Raw genomic sequence first — 17,338 nt, 5'->3', positions numbered from 1 at the left:
GCACGGCTCCGCGCTATCGAAGCTCAGACAGCTATGCTAGTTAGCCCGCCTCTCCCGTAGTCGGCGCGGAGCTACAGTCAGCTGTTAGCTGTGCCCCAGCGGTAACCGTGCAGCCGGATGGTTGGGTAACTGTTCGCAGGAGTAGTAAGTCTACACAGAAGCCCGCTGTGCACCAACCACTTCACGTTTCGAACCAGTTTTCCTGCTCAGCGACACACCCGCTGAGGAACACACCCTGGTTATCGGGAGCTCTATAGTCAGGAACGTGAAAATAGCGGCCACGGACCAGAGTCGTGTGCCTCCGGGGCCAGAGCGGGCGACGTGGAGTCTTGTTTGAAGCTGCTGGCTAAGGATAAGCGGAGATACAGTCAGATTGTAATACACGCCGGTGGTAATGACGCCCGAGCCCGCCGCTCGGAACTCACTAAAATTAATGTGGAATCGGTGTGTGCTTATGCCAAGACGTTGTCGGACACCGTAATTTTCTCTGGCCCTCTCCCAAATTTGCAGACAGACGAATTGTATAGCCGAATGTCGTCTTTCAACCGCTGGCTGTCGAGGTGGTGCCCAGCGAATAATGTGGGCTACGAGACAACTGGAAGACTTTCTGGGAAAACCTGATCTGATGAGGAGAGACGGCATTCATCCCACGTTGGACGGAGCGTCTCATTTCTGCGAATATGACCAAGTTGATCACCGGACTTAATCTATGACAACCCAGGGTTCAGATCAGGAACCGGGAGCAGAGTTGTAGTTTAACACCCTTCTCTGCTCTTCCATTCGAGCAGTTACCCACCCTTGACTTTAGTGTCTGTCCCACGGCCACTTCAATTAAATAAATCAAAAGTAAGCAGAAGAGGAGTCGTACACAATAACCTTATACAAGTTAACACAATTATTTCAGCAGTGCAACAAAATAGGTCTATTAAATGTGGTCTCCTAAATATTCGATCTCTGTCATCTAAAGCTGTGTTACTGAATGATTTAATATCAGATAATCACATTGATTTATGTTGCCTAACTGAAACCTGGCTGAGCCATGAAGAATATGTCTGCCTGAATGAATCGACTCCTCCAAGTCATATTAATACTCACATTCCTCGAGGCACCGGTCGAGGAGGTGGAGTAGCAGCCATCTTTGAATCGAGCCTATTAATTAATCCTCAACCAAAATTACACTACACCTCATTTGAAAGCCTTGTTCTTAGTCTTTCACATCCAACCTGGAAAACACTACAGCCAATTCGATTTGTGATTCTGTACCGCCACCAGGTCCATATTCAGAGTTTATATCTGAATTCTCAGAATTTATATCAAGTTTGGTTCTTAAAACCGATAAAGTTATTATTGTTGGAGATTTTAATATCCATGTGGATGTTGATAATGATTGCCTTAGTGCTGCATTCATCTCCTTGTTGGACTCGATTGGCTTCTGTCAGAGAGCACAGAAACCCACTCACAGCTTTGGCCACACGCTTGATCTTGTTCTTACTTATGGCGTTGACATTGAGCATTTGAACGTCTTCCCACAGAATCCTCTTCTGTCAGACCACAACCTCATAACTTTGAATTTATACTACCGGAGTGTACTCCGTTAGTCAAAAGTTTCTACACTAGATGTCTAACTGATAGTGCTGTAGCTAAATTTAAAGAAGCGATTCCTTCTGTATTTGATTCGATACCACGTCTCAATATAACAGAGGACTCCTGGTCTAACTTTAGTCCGTCCCAGATTGATCATCTTGTTGACAGTGCCATAGGCTCTCTGAGAATGACACTGGACTCGATAGCCCTCTGAAGAAGAAGACAGTGAGGAAGAGGAGGTTTGCTCCTGGTATAACCTCAGACCCGCAAACTGAAGCAACGTCACGAAAGCTTGAACGCATATGGCGCTCAACTAATCTCAAGAATCCCGCTTAGTTTGGCGAGATAGTCTTAAAACATATAAGAAGGCCCTCCGTAATGCCAGAGCAGCCTATTACTCATCAATAATAGAAAAATAAAACAACCCCAGGTTTCTCTTCAGCACTGTAGCCAGGCTGACAGAGAGTCACAGCTCTGTGGAGCCGAGCATTCCTATAAACCTTAGTGGTAATGACTTTATGAACTTCTTTAATGAAAAGATTTTAACTATTAGGGACAAGATTAATAATCTCTTGCCCATAACCAGTGCCAATCTGTCCTCAAGTGGAATGGCCTTGGAAACCGCTGTATGCCCTGGTGTATATTTGAGGATTTTCTCCTATCAACCGTGACCAATTATTTTCAACGGTTTCTACTTGAACACGCCTACCTGTCTCTTGGACCCCATCCCACGAGGCTGCTTAAAGACGTTTTGCCTTTAATTGGCGGCTCTCTATTAGATATTATCAATGTGTCTCTGCTAACAGGCCACGTACCACACTCCTTCAAGGTGGCTGTTATTAAACCTCTCCTGAAGAAGCCCACTCTGGATCCAGAGGTATTGGCTAACTACAGACCGATCTCTAACCTCCCTTCCTCTCCAAGATCCTTGAGAAAGTGGTCGCAAATCAGTTGTGCGACTTTCTACATCATAATAGTTTATTTGAGAAATTTCAATCAGGATTTAGAAAACACCACAGCACCGAGACGGCACTGGTGAAAATTACAAATGACCTCTTAATGGCAGCAGATAAAGGACTCCTCTCTGTCCTGGTCTTGTTAGACCTTAGTGCTGCATTCGACACCATTGACCATGACATCCTGTTACAGAGACTGGAGCAGTCGATTGGCATTTCAGGCACGGCACTAATTTGGTTTAAATCCTATTTATCAGATCGATCTCAGTTTGTATTTGTAAACGATGACGCCGATAACCACCAACGTTAATCACGGAGTTCCACAAGGTTCTGTGCTTGGACCAATTTTATTTACCTTATACATGCTTCCTTTGGGCAATATTATCAGGAAACACTCCATAAACTTTCATTGTTATGCAGATGACACTCAACTATATTTATCGATAAAACCAGAGGAGAGCAACCAACTCTGTAAAATTCAAGCATGTCTTAAAGACATAAAACATGGATGACCTGCAACTTCTTGATGTTAAACTCAGACAAAACCGAAGTAATTTTAATCGGCCCTGAGCACCTCAGAGATCAATTATCTGGTGATGTGGATTCTGTAGACGGCATTGCCCTGGCATCCAACACCACTGTAAAGAATCTTGGCGTTATCTTTGATCGACTTGTCCTTTAACTCCCACGTAAAGCAAATCTCAAGGACTGCATTCTTTCATCTACGTAATATTTCAAAAATCAGGCACATCTTGTCTCAAAAAGGTGCAGAAAAATTGGTTCACGCGTTACATTTCGAGACTGGATTACTGCAACTCCTTATTAGCAGGCTGCTCTAATAAATCTCTTAGGTCCCTCCAGTTGATCCAGAATGCTGCAGCTCGTGTTCTCACTAAAACTAAGAAAAGAGATCACATCACTCCTGCACTAGCTGCTCTGCACTGGCTCCCAGTAAAATCAAGAATCACTTTTAAAATTCTTCTCTTAACCTACACTGTAAGAAAAAAACCCGTAAAAAGAAGGTCAAATGAGTGGCAGCTACGGCTGCCAAACAAAAACCGTAAATTTAAGGTAAAATACCTTACTTCAAATAAAGGACGAAAACCATAAATTTACAGTAATTTTCATTAAAGATTTTGCAGTGAAATACTGTTTTTTTACAGATTTTTCCTGTAATATTACAATCAAACACCTTAATTAAAGTGATATTTCTATAGGTTCTGCAGTGAAATACTGTTATTTTACAGATTTTTCCTTTATTATTACAGTCAAATACCTTCAATAAAGTGATATTTCTAAAGCTTCTGCAGTGAAATACTGTAATTTTACAGATTTTGCCTATATTATTACAGTCAAATACCTTCAATAAAGTCATATTTCTAAAGCTTCTGCAGTGAAATACTGTAATTTTACAGATTTTGTATGTATTATTACAATCAAACACCTTCAATAAAGTGATATTTCTCAAGGTTCTGCAGTGAAATACTGTAATTTTACAGATTTTGTATGTATTATTACAATCAAACACCTTCAATAAAGTGATATTTCTCAAGGTTCTGCAGTGAAATACTGTTATTTTACAGATCTTTCCTATATTATTACAATCAAACACCTTCAATAAAGTGATATTTCTAAAGGTTCTGCAGTGAAATACTGTGATTTTACAGATTTTTCCTATATTATTACAATCAAACACCTTCAATAAAGTGATATTTCTAAAGGTTCTGCAGTGAAATACTGTGATTTTACAGATTTTTCCTATATTATTACAATCAAACACCTTCAATAAAGTGATATTACTAAAGGTTCTGCAGTGAAATACTGTGATTTTACAGATTTTTCCTATATTATTACAATCAAACACCTTCAATAAAATGATATTTATAAAGGTTTTGCAGTGAAATACTGTGATTTTACAGATTTCTCCTGTACTATTACAAGTGTTCAATTATTATGAAATATAAGCTTTTGAGATTACTGTGAAAATCTAAATACATTGAAACATCTACAAAACATTCAATGTTTCAATTAAAGTAGGGGTTAGAAACTGAATTACATATAAAGTACACACCAATATTGATTTTAAAACATTTTATTTAATGTACATTTTCAAAATCAACCAATTATTCACTATCAGTTGATAAGTGAAAGCAAAACATACCACAAAAGGTCCATAATTGTGGGCGGCTGTAGCTCAGTGGGGTAAGAGGGCGTCCTGCAACCCCAAGGTTGTCGGTTCGATCCTCGCCTCCCATTAGTTGCAAGTCGAAGTGTCCTTGAGCAAGGCACTGAACCCCAGTTGCTTCCTGGGCGCATCACTGCAGCCCACTGCTCCTTAATAACTAAGGATGGGTTAAATGCAGAGAACTAATTTCCCTTGTGGATTAATAAAGTATATTTCTTCTTCATAAATATTTACCAGAAGTGACAGTGCAGATAAAGAACAATCTTCCAAATTTCCAGTAATCAGCCAGATCCTCGGTGCATCTGGGGAAAAAGGAAGAAGGACAAACAAATTCACTGGAAAGTCCTGAGAAAGTTGGCTTTCATTTCTTCCCATTCCTTTAAACAAACTTAAACTAACTATTTTGAAATTGTCTGTACCAATTGACATTCTGTCAATCTGAACAGTCAGCTTTGAGAATGATAGTAATTAAATGACTACCTATTTAAAGCTGCACGCAGTGCATGTCTTAGCACTTCCATCAGAAACATGTGAATCACGAAAAGAAGAAAGACGTGGATTCACAACAATGGGCACGTTTCACAGATGTATCATAGCAAGGTAAACACACTTGTAGCTAAACAAAAAAGAAGCTAATTGATACATCTAGATCAAACCAACCACCGATAATTATATTGTGACATGTCTGAGGGTCTTTCCTCAATGCCCCTTTAGAAATAAAAAAAGGGTAGATGATGATAATGATGACGACATGTCTTTGAAAAGTATGCTAACTCTACGGTGGCCCTGAGAGATCAACACACTGCCACTTAAGAAAACACATGCAAAAAGACAAAACACAGGCAAGTTAAGATTAAACTTTAGCAATTTGACAACACATGTCCAGTATTTAGAAAACATGCAAAATACAGAAAACAGAAGTGTTTCCAAAGGACAATGGTGCTGAGCACGGTTTGAACATGTTTGTTGCTGCTAGTTTGAGACTCGTGAAGTTATTGAAGTGACGTCGGCTCCGTATACCATCTGTTTATGTTGGGAACTGACTTTTGCTGCTGCTTTACTCTGCACGTAAAGTGACCGCTGCACGCAACTCATAGGACTTTGCAGAGCGAAAAGCAGAATTCAATCTCATATGACCTCATCTTCAAAATTTAAAAAGTTACGTTAACTGTAGCTTGCATAATAACCATATAAGCAATAACTTTATGGTGGTGATAGTAGTACGAGGTATGTTCATTTCAGGTAAGGTAATAGTGGTCTGTTTGGGGATTTTTCAAGGAAAGAAGTCTCATGGGAATGCTTGGCTTACTGTAGACTATACGTCTGTATATTTTTTTTGTCTAATAATGCCTACATGAATATGATGCAGGCTACAGGCTGTCTGTCCACACTGTTAAACCGGATAGTACAGTTTAAAATCTGTGAAATCTCCTCAGAAATAATCAGAATGACTGATATAATTCAGCTTTTCCGCCTGCAAGGTCCTGCGAGGTGCATGCAGCTCACTTTCCGGTGAGTAGAGCAGTAGCATATTGTAGGTCCACAACGTAAACAGATGATACAATACCCGATTTCAATAACTTCATGAGTAACAAACCATAGCAACAGCAAGCCTGTCCAAGTTGTGTTCATCACGATTTAGTGTCCTCTTGAAACACTTTTTCTTAATTTGCAGCGCTTTTCTGTACCGTGTTGTGTCGCCTGAATTTGCAGTGCTTTTTCTAAATGCTGCACATGTGCTGTCAATTTGATGAAGTTGTTTTCTTAATTTGCTTGTGTTTTGTCGATTAGCATGTTTTATTGTTGCAGTGCCCTGACCTCTCAGGGCCACCGTACAACTCAAAGGAAGGCCAAGGAAAAGCTCCTCAGTTTTTTATGGCCAGTGGAAGAACTGTCTTAAAAAAGTGCTTTGCTCAGATCATTAAAGTACTTGAGAAATCATATCTAATATTAATCACAATGTAAGGTTTTGCAATAGTGGTTCAAATGGACTAATATCTTTTATATATGCTGCAGTGGATACTTACGAGTGATGGACTTTGGGTGTTTCCCCCCGTCAATGTTGTTCCAATCCTTATTGAGCTGAAAAATATAAGAAAGTTTCGTGTAATTAGCTATTATCAGTGTTGAAAAGGGTAATGTGAAAATGAATCAGAAAAAAACTGCCACCACATATTTCGTGCATGCAGAAAGTATTCAGACTTTTTCACTTTTTTCCCATTTTGTTATGTTGCAACCTTATGATAGAATCATTTGAATTAATTTTTACCTCATCAATCTACACTCAATACCCTGCAATAAAAAAGAGAAAACTGAATTATCACATTGACATACGTATTCAGACCCTTTACTTGGTACTTAGTTAATGCACCTTTGGCACGGTTAAAGCCTCGTCTCTTCGATAAAACGCGACAAGCTTTACACACCTGGATTTGGGGATGTTCTGCCATTCTTTTCTGCAGATCCTCACACGCTCTGTCAGGTTGGATGGGGACCGTTGGTAAACAGACATTTTCAGATCACTAAAAACAAATCACAAACCTATAAGTGACCATGGAAGGTGAACTCAGTTTTAAGAATCATATCACCAGCATCACCAAGGTGCCTTTTTCCAACTCAGAAACATTTACAAAAATTAGAGGCTTTATTTCCCAGTCTGACTTAGAGTAACTCATGCATGCATTTGTTTTGAGCAGGCTTCTTAAATGAACACAACACATTTTTACAGTATGTATGTGTGTATTGTTTCTGTTTAAATGCACATGTTTGCTGTTTTATATTGTTTTGTAAGAACAAATCCTATCTCTTATGTCTTGTCTGTTTGCTTACCTGTCCCTGAGTGGAATTATGTGCCCCACCATCCAGTGGTATCTTGTCACTCCTAGTTCTTCAGCCTTCTCATGATCTTGCAGGCCATGCACTGCTCAGGGTCCAGTGCTGTGTGCAGTACGGTTCGAAAAAGTGAAGAATACTGTCAATTATATCCATGTCACCCACCCTAAACCACATTCAAGTATGTTTTTCTGGTTGTGAGACAGAATCATGCCAACAAGCTAACGTTACCTGAAGCTAGTTTACTTAACTAGCTAACCAAACTCTTTGTAACAGTCCGTTTATCCACCTATAGCATTATTTAATCCATTATGAACTGTATTGAACACACTAATTAACTGATTTTAATGTAATAACATTACTTTTAAACATGTAAAATGATTAATTTGTTTCCATATGTCTAAATGAAATATGTTTAAACTATGCTAAACAGAAAATTACATAAGGTTGTTTCAGAAAGTAACAGTGAAAATGTTTTCTTACCTGATATCTTCAATAATTTTGCAGGATATCAATTCACGTAACTTTGCTGGTCACCACATCCCGTATGATCCTTCCTCTGTGTCCCAGTCTTTCTTTCTCCGTTGACATCCCACAAGTTAAAATCGCAGGCATATGTAAAATACTTCAGGTAATAATGCAGGTAGGTCAACAGCAGACACTAGCAGACCTGCCGAGTAGCGCCTGCCCCGCTGCGGCTTCCCGCTCAAACAGACGTAATTTCAAATCCGCGGCGCGGACATTTCTCATTGGCCAGTTCTCTGAGTGACAGGCAGATTATCCAATCATGTTCAAAGCAACGTGGGGAGACAGCCAATAGCAATGGTTTTAGCGTGGTAACATAACAAATATAGAAAAAGATGACTTGTTTTGAAAGAAACTAAAGAAATGTCTGTATTTAGTTGTATTTATAGGCTGGTATATTCAATTAACTCTTTCCATTGCAGTGTATGAATACAAATGAAATACTATATGGTAAAGTTGTAATAATACCTATAGGTTAACACAAACACACATAGACACATGGTAGGCTATATATATATATATTTCCACACTTAGTATGCTATTAAGGCCGGCTGAGAGGGGCGACGGTTGGTCATTCAATTCCTTTGTAGTATACTTACTAGTCTACAGTCAACAGAACTCCAACACATTGATCCATATGAAGCGTTTCCTCTACATTGAGTCTACTCAGAAGTGGTAGATTATTATTTGTATTATTACTATTATTTCCCCGGTTAGCCTCAACACAAGAACACACAAGTAGAGGCCCAGTGTTTAGTGGTTCTTTAATTAAAGAAAATGAAGCACCCAAATATTTAAAAAAAGTTTTAGTGCCATTCCCTGCACAATAACCCAAATGAGGACTGATGACAATTGAGATGGAACAATCAACAATAATCACTGCATATATTGCTTATCGCTGGATTGATATCATGGTGACATTCTATTTACATTCAGATAGCCCATAGTATGACCCTCTTGCATTTTAACAAATCCCTGACCTTTCCTTTAGAACCACCAAAATGCCAACTGTGCAAACATGACAATGTCATTTCTAACTGTGTTGCAGTGTTATGCGGCAGGTTGGTTTAGAGTTCAGCCTTTGCCCACAGCAACACTCATTTGCCAACATGGCCATTATCCCATACAAGTTGCAACATGTTTTCAAACTTTTAATCGCATGTAGCAAGTCAATCCATTGCGAAGCCATTTCCCCTCTTCTTGTCTTTATTCTTCTGCAGAGCTCAAATCCATCTGATCCAAGGTGTTGGCCAAAGTAGTTCGCCATTAGCCATCCTTTATATGGGACAATGTACATTTTAATTGTTCAACTGCTCACTGTAGACAGTGAATGTCTTTAAAGTATTTTAGTTGTCTATGGAAGCAAGGTAGATTCAACAGTAATTGTGCAGTTTGATAATGCACTACAGCATCATCTCCAGGCTAAATTGGCTGAGTATAACCGGGATCTCTGCCAATTTGCGTCAAAACGATGAAAAGGCTGATTTAACCCCGCAAATACCATACATTTTTGGAGGCACATTCAAGACTACTTGAGCTCTGCGTCCAGGCTGAAAAGGTTGAATTAAAGGCAGCCAACAACGCTGTTTCTCGGATAAAGAAACTGCTGTCCTCAATTCCCGGCTAAATGCAGTCTTTGGCTGAATTACGCATGCCCAAGACAGCATGCACTGCAGCAGCACAAGGCCTACTTTCTTAGGGCTAAACTCCCCCTCTTTCACCGTTGTGTGGATGCCCAAGACTGCATGCACTATAGCAGCACTGGGCCTCAATCACATGGGCAAAGGTTACTGTCTTTTGCCGGCTAAAGGACGCCCAAAGTAGCAAGCAACTATGGCAGAATCGGGCCTCCGTCGTTAGGGCAAACCCAGTTAATTTAACCGCCTGGAAGTGTCCATGTGGGCATAAATCTCTATAATACAGGCCAAACTCACCTCTATTTTTACTTGCACAACTTGGAATGTGGAAATCAAATGTTTTCATAGCAGTCATTTTCAATATTTTGAACAGTAAAGGCCTATTCCAGTTCAATGTAACACAATTAATATCACAGATAGCAAACTGACTCTCCCGGATGCATCATAGGCTCCGGATCAGTGGCTAGATGTACAGCCGATGCACCCATATTCATTCAATTTGGATCCTTCCATAAAGCAGCTCATTTGGCCCGGATCAATTACTTTACATACCGACATATATTTAATATGCATCAATGGGGAAAAAAGAAATGCAATCGGAAATAATATCATAAACAGTTTATTAAAAGGACATCAAATTATTTCTTGTACATGTATGAATCATATTTATTTATAATTAGTTCGAGACAATATATACACACATACATATGGAGTAAAACTATAGCTCACATTAGAACACAAGAGCTACAACTAATACAACCATAAATACCGACCACCTAACCCAAATACCACAATTCTCCCAGAGAATAGGTCGCAGTGGCCTCAAGTGAATGGTGGAACTTCCAACTGAGAACTGGTGTGTGTGTATATATATATATATAAAAATATAAATATATATTTTTAATTCTGTTCAGTGTGGGGGATGTCGACAGTAGCACGCCTCCTGGAGCTACCCCGGTTTGCTGCCAGGTTGAACCACCTAATGGCATGCTTTAGAATCTGTTCATCAGTGGATGCATGTGTGGCATGATTCTTTCTGACGGCATCTGTAATCACACAAGCAGATACAAAATCTCATGAATCCTCAGTGCAACATAGAGCAGAAATGCAGTCTAAAATCTAGTAGCTGTCTGGCACTTAAGGTGTGCTATGCTATATTTAGAGCCAATATATCATATAACTATTATGTAAAGATATAGTCGAGTAACATTTACCCAAGTAGAGAATAAAGTTGCAATTCAAACATTTTATTTAGCACTGTTAAAAAAGATCTGGGAAAGATGGTTATTCGTAAGTTTGAACACTACTCAAGACCTCTGGGTGAATCCAAATTGTTTTAATTAAATATGAGTTACTTACGCAGGAGCAAAGTCTTAGATGTCATTTGACAGAATAATTTTTTTCCATTCATTCGAGGATGTTCCACGTTTGGCATCATGTCGTCTGATCGTTGCCAGGGAGGAAATCGAAAAAGTACGATTAATATTTGATACTTTACAGAATGTTTGAAAAAACATTTCCATCAAACATGGTATTGTCTAGTGTTAATTACATACAATAGATTTTAATCAGCTTTGCGTGAGATTCTTAAAACAAAAAAACTCACCACTCATTAGAATGTTGACGGGATCTTTGAGCCGTTGCTCAAAAAGGTCCACTTCCTCCATTGTGGTACACGGAAACGGAACCGGGTCTCTCACCTCTGTAATTGTCTCCAGCATGCCTAGGATTTGAACTGGAACAGCTATATAAAAAAACCATTAGAAAAAGTTAAAAAATGTAACGATTAAGAGATTTTACATAAAATATGGAAATATCAAGTTTTATACAATTTAATTAATGCAATCATAATAATCATATTCACTTGGATTCAATGTGACAGTGTGTATTGCATGTCTTGTATCCAATTAACAATTGTTAACATTTAAAAAAATTAAATGATTAAAAGGTTCAATTTGAATCCCATAGCCGTTTGAGGTGTTGCTCACCACAGCAGGCAATGGTGTCTGAACCACACCACGCCCCTCGCCAGGTGGGCGTGTCCCCCTGGCGTGTTCGCTGTCCTGCTGGTTATGGAGTACATGGAATAGTTAGGAGGAGGCAATGATTGGAGGGACAACTGTCCCGCTAGTGGTTGGACCCCTGTTTTGTGGGGGGAATTTTCATTTTCACTGTCTCCATCCGAGTCTCCATAGAAATGGCTAGAAAGAGATAGAAAAAAACTAATTGGTCATACTATAAAAATGAATGACAGACGCTTTATTTTATTAAGGTAAAAGTGTTCTAAAGAATAAAATGTATACACATTTACTCACACCGACATTGGCTTCCTCTTTTTAGGAATTGCCTCCTCTTCTGACTGGAGATCTGATGTGTCTCAAGACATATTTCCACCAAGTAATTATCTAAAAATTAAGTCACATAAACACAATGAAAAGTACAGAATTATAAACAGAACAATGTGATTAAAATGTTGTTTCCAACATATATAACAAAGTGATTTTTATATCCGTTTAAAACGCCAATTAATACAATATTAATATAATACCGCATGATCCAATTACTCTGACGTCATGTGTCTGCCAGTCTGGTCCAGGTTGTTCGCGCTTCTGACAGCCTTGTCCACCCTTTCGTCCCTCGGATAATCGGTAGCAGTAGTGCCACAAAGCTGGTATAGCTTTATGGCACTACTGCTACCGTTTTGTTAGTCAAGAATTCTATGAAGTGGAACATCCTGAATTACAGAGGAAAGAAACAAACAGTGTCACTTGTCACAGAAATATAACCTTCTGTTCCAAGAACTTTGAAAAAAATAATATTTTGCAACTATTAAAGTTCTTAATAACCAGGAGTATGAAAATGTGTGTTTGACAACACGAGGTATACCGTAAAAAAAAGAGATTAAACGGCAATAATAGGCGTGTTATACACATTGAAGAGAAGAAACTTTACTGAACAGTCAAAGTTGTATTCAGTTTCCCATCAATCACAGTGATGTAGTCAAAACATCTTGACGGACCCTCCGTCTAATGGTGGAGCTGGAGACAGGCCCATTCTTTCTGTTCATTTTATCTAAAACAAACCAAAATACAAACAATGTTTGAAATGCATCTATTCTTTCAGGAAATATACAATATCTATTTGTTCTCAATTGTATTAATTTGTAGTGCTTATATAGCATGTCAAGTCATTTTTATAAAAACACTGTTACGGATGCGTGGTGTGGAGGACCCAAACGCAGCAGGAGTTTCACGAAAAACTGAGTTTATTCTCAGTACAGGAACACGGACAACACCACACGGAACGAAAAAAGACGATCTGACACCAGCCAAACAGAAGGACACAGATTAAATACACAGGGGAACGAGACAGGTGGAAACAATCAGGGCGTGTCTGGAAACAATCAGGAAAGAAACAGACAAGCACAGGGAGGGAAGAGCAGGGAAACAGGAAACGAGACAGGGACTTCAACATAAAACAGGAAACACACAGATCCTAACAAACACTACGCTATTAAGATAGTATTTTAATGAATTAATACAAATCTGGTCATTATAAAGTTAAACAGGTTATACGGTTCCCTCTCAGATGTGTCTTTAAGTTGCTGTGAAAACATTTCCTTCCAAAGAATGTGTGCTTACCTGAATTGTAGAGATGGCGAACAACAGTGTTGTCACTTCTGTACAACTGTGAGGATGACATTGCAAATTCTAAGTTACGTGTTGAGAACTCAATACATGCAGAATTAAATTAAAACAGGTCTGTGCTGGCGCTCACTATTAGCTCGCGAGCTAGCGCTATTAGCTCGCGGGCTAGCGGTTAGCTCGCTCAGCTTCCATCGCGCACCCTTGGGTTGGAGCTTAAGTAACCTAACCACTGACAATTCAGCGCTAGCTGCAGAAGATAGCTCCATGAGAACCACACATGGTAGTTAGCTGGACCAGCCCTGGCAGAGGGGACACGTGCAGTAGCAACATCAGCTTATACACCATCACCAACTGTGTGTGATTAAATACGATTTTCTTTTAAAACCGGGATGTTACGGTAATAACTTATTTACGTTGAAGTCTAACAATACCTCAAACTTCACAAAGCAATGTTAGCGGCAGCCAAAAGAGGAGGGAACTCTTAAGAAAACGAGCCATAATTCGACAGTAGCAACACAATTCAACACTTACCTAACTCGTACTTCTGGCGCAAAGAGCTGCAGTTTTGAAAATACCAGTTTGAAAAGTCGAAGGGCAACAACGTGGAGCATCCACCGCAGTTACAACTCTGTCTGATGGTGCGCGGATCCGGTGGCATGACCAAACCGAGTGCGACAGGAGGGCGGATAGGATCAACTGCTATCTGGGATGCTTCGCACTCATGGTGGTCATTGCCATTGTGACGGTCTTATTTCTAGTTGACACTAAATCCTATATGGCAAGTTTCTGCTGCACTGCTCTCTTGAGGTTGAAACTTTCAAGCATGTTACATGCATTTAGCTGGCGCTTTTATCCAAAAGCGACTTACAGTTAGAAGTTAGATGTCTCGCTCCGGGACACCGACACTGGACAAATACTCACGGTCGCCCTATAATGCTCCTATAAAGAACAAGTATCAAAACCTATTATTTCTTCTACTTTGTACTCTTAAAAAAATGCAATATGTTTAATGTAATGACAAAAGTTAGCTACATTTAGATTCAGATTTACAGAGTTTGAATGTAAAAGTACACATTAATATAAATATAATATGATCTGCCTTAAAATTACAAAGAAAATCGTTAAATTGTTAGTATGGACATAAACCTTCATATAAGGAGCTCCACCTTTAATTACAGGTAATAATTGTTGTTTTACATGAATTTGTATGTCATTTAAGAAAACGGTAAAAATACTGTATTAATAATACAGTCATTTTTCTTTACAAAAATGGGAAAAAAATGTTATTTTGTATTATGAGCATAAAACTTAAATTAACAGTTGGGTTGTTAATTTAAAGATAATGTCTGTAATTTCACAGAGTTTTGTATGTAATTTAAAAAGAAAGAAAAATACTGTAAATATTTAGAGTTATTTTCCGTAAAATTAGGATCTTTTTTTACAGTGTACAAAGCCTTGATTGGTGATGCTCCATCATATCTTAAGGAGCTTGTCGTACCATATTGCCCCACTAGAGAGCTACGCTCACTAAATGCGGGACTACTTGTAGTTCCTAGAGTCTTAAAAAGTAGAATGGGAGCCAGAGCCTTTAGTTATCAAGCTCCTCTTTTATGGAACCAGCTTCCAATTTCAGTCCGGGAGGCAGACACAGTCACCTCGTTTAAGAGTAGACTTAAGACCTTCCTCTTTGACAGAGCTTATAGTTAGGGCTGAATCAGGTTTGCCCTGGTCCAGCCCTTGATATGCTGCTATAGGCTTATAGCTGCCGGGGACGTTTTAGGATGCACTGAGTACCTATCTCCTCTTTTTTCTCTCCTTAAGGATGAATTTTCATCTCTCAATCACACGTTACTAACTCTGCTTTCTCCCCGAAAGTCCTTTTGACTTTACGTCTCATGGGGTCATCGGACCCTATGAGACGGCATAGATCCTATCTGCCTGATGGATCGTCTGGGTCGTGGAATTCCTGCTCATGACTACCCCACTGTCCTGTTGAGACTCCACTCCTCCTCCCCACCGCCATCTGCCTGATGGATCGTGGAGGTCTCCATCGTGGAATATGCCTACTATGAACTATTCATACACTCTGTCATATTCATTGAATGTATTTTAACTCTAAATCTGTCCTTCTGTACACATTACATCTATTGCATCTGTCCATCCTAGGAGAGGGATCCTCCTCTGTTGCTCTCCTGCAGGTTTCTTCCCTTTTTTTCCCCCCTGAAGGGTTATTTGGGAGTTTTTCTTGGTCCGATGTGAGGTTTTGGGGCAGGGATGTCTATGTGTACAGATTGTAAAGCACTCCGAGACAAATTTGTAATTTGTGAAATTGGGCTATACAAATAAACTGAATTGAATTGAATTGAATATATACATATATTATATATATATATATATATATATATATATTATATATACATATATTATATATTTACACTACCGTTCAAACGTTTGGGATCACTTAGAAATGACTTTATTTTTCAAAGAAAAGCACTGTTTTTTCAATAAAGATAACATTAAATTAATCAGAAATACACTCTACATTGTTAATGTGGTAAATGACTATTCTAGGTGGAAGTGTCTGGTTTCTAATGAAATATCTCCAGAGGTGTATAGAGGCCCTTTTACAGCAACTATCACTCCAGTGTTCTAATGGTACATTGTGTTTGCTAATCGCCTTAGAAGACTAATGTCTGATTAGAAAACCCTTGTGCAATTATGTTAGCACAGCTGAAAACAGTTATGCTGGTGATATAAGCTATACAACTGGCCTTCCTTTGAGCTAGAAGTTTGTAGAACAAAATTAATATTTCAAATATTAATCATTATTTCTAACCTTGTCAATGTCTTGACTATATTTTATATTCATTTGATAAATAAAAGTGTGATTTTTCATGGAAGACACAAAATTGTCTGGGTGATCCCAAACTTTTGAACGGTAGTGTACATATATATATATATTATATAACAGTTGAAAGTCAAGTATCTAAGTGTTCTGTATCCGTTGTTGTTTGTTGTACTTTTGAATGAAGAGTCTTATTTGCTGTGCAGTAAAACCTTCAGATTATAATCTTTCTGGATTAGCAAATTTTACCATTTTTGACACTTGAGGATTTAAGTAGTTATCAAGTGATGCGTTTCCTTTGTATATATGTAATGTCTTTTCTTGAGCAGGTGGAGGGACGTGAGGTGAACATATGTTGACGGATAACAACTCTTCTTGCAGAAAAGTTCCTTTAAAAAAAATCCCACTGTTTAAAACTAATACAAATAGAGAAATAATTTGTGTTACCCAAAAGATAAAAATCTGTTGCAGATAAGCCTACAACCACCAGAGAGCAGCATAATGGCTTCTGATGTTCGCTGTAGTCCTTTTATGCAAACACAATACTGCATCTGACGATAACTCTTGATCATTCCTTGTGAGCACAAACAAATGCAATCTAGTGATTAATGCCAGTGGAGATTACCAGTTACTCCCTCATTGGGCCAACACTGCATCAGGACCAGTATCTTATATGTTATCTTACAAATGAGAGAAACAATCCACCCAATGATGATTTAGTGAGAGTTTTGAAAGGTCAAACTATAGATTTTTTTCTTACATTTGCTAAAATAGCCTCTGTGCATGCAGTGAGAGGCTAACGACTGCACTCGTTCTGATTGGGCGAGTCCTCCCTTCGACGTGAAAGCTATATTTGGCTGAAAGGTGTGCAGTATGATTATACAAGGAAAATGATATCCGTGATTACAAATGTTAACTGGGTGTCATCGGTTTCTGGGAAACTGAGCCTGCTGCAAATTTCCCCACCGTCTCCTCCCCCGTGTGAGAAATCTGTCCCAGTCTGAGGGCAGGGCGCGAATAAGAATACATTAAATATGAAAGAAATCAGGCCATGGCTTTGTCACTATCAAAGATACTAAACATATATAAAGAAAAAGGTTCTACAGTCTCATAAAGTGACTTTCAGT

At 38.8% G+C, this 17,338-nt stretch overlaps 3 long non-coding RNA genes across 5 annotated transcripts; all 3 read right to left on the bottom strand.

The window, feature by feature from the left end:
• Positions 1-4,833: 4,833 nt before the first annotated feature.
• LOC130203697 (uncharacterized) lies at positions 4,834-8,574 on the bottom strand. 3 transcript variants are annotated; one of them, XR_008833524.1, is made up of 7 exons: positions 8,041-8,574; positions 7,555-7,662; positions 7,152-7,247; positions 6,995-7,017; positions 6,753-6,807; positions 4,960-5,027; positions 4,834-4,882 (listed from the first exon to the last, which is right to left on the bottom strand). It is a non-coding gene; the product is annotated as an uncharacterized LOC130203697 (long non-coding RNA). The 3 variants fall into 3 exon arrangements; XR_008833523.1 differs by lacking the exon at positions 4,834-4,882 and having other exon boundaries at positions 4,929-5,027; XR_008833525.1 differs by lacking the exons at positions 4,834-4,882; positions 6,995-7,017 and having other exon boundaries at positions 4,929-5,027.
• A 1,865-nt stretch (positions 8,575-10,439) lies between these two features.
• On the bottom strand, positions 10,440-12,018 carry LOC130203824 (uncharacterized). Its single transcript, XR_008833540.1, has 4 exons — positions 11,708-12,018; positions 11,326-11,463; positions 11,079-11,162; positions 10,440-10,765 (listed from the first exon to the last, which is right to left on the bottom strand). It is a non-coding gene; the product is annotated as an uncharacterized LOC130203824 (long non-coding RNA).
• Positions 12,019-12,408: 390 nt separating this feature from the next.
• Positions 12,409-13,984, bottom strand: LOC130203869 (uncharacterized). The gene is made up of 3 exons (XR_008833543.1): positions 13,898-13,984; positions 13,361-13,406; positions 12,409-12,791 (listed from the first exon to the last, which is right to left on the bottom strand). It is a non-coding gene; the product is annotated as an uncharacterized LOC130203869 (long non-coding RNA).
• Positions 13,985-17,338: the final 3,354 nt, after the last annotated feature.

The sequence above is a fragment of the Pseudoliparis swirei genome, chromosome 13 (genome assembly GCF_029220125.1).
Source record: "Pseudoliparis swirei isolate HS2019 ecotype Mariana Trench chromosome 13, NWPU_hadal_v1, whole genome shotgun sequence".
Taxonomy (NCBI): domain Eukaryota; kingdom Metazoa; phylum Chordata; class Actinopteri; order Perciformes; family Liparidae; genus Pseudoliparis; species Pseudoliparis swirei.
The sequence above is the reverse complement of the archived record's forward strand: the minus strand, read 5'-3'. Positions and strand labels throughout refer to the sequence as shown.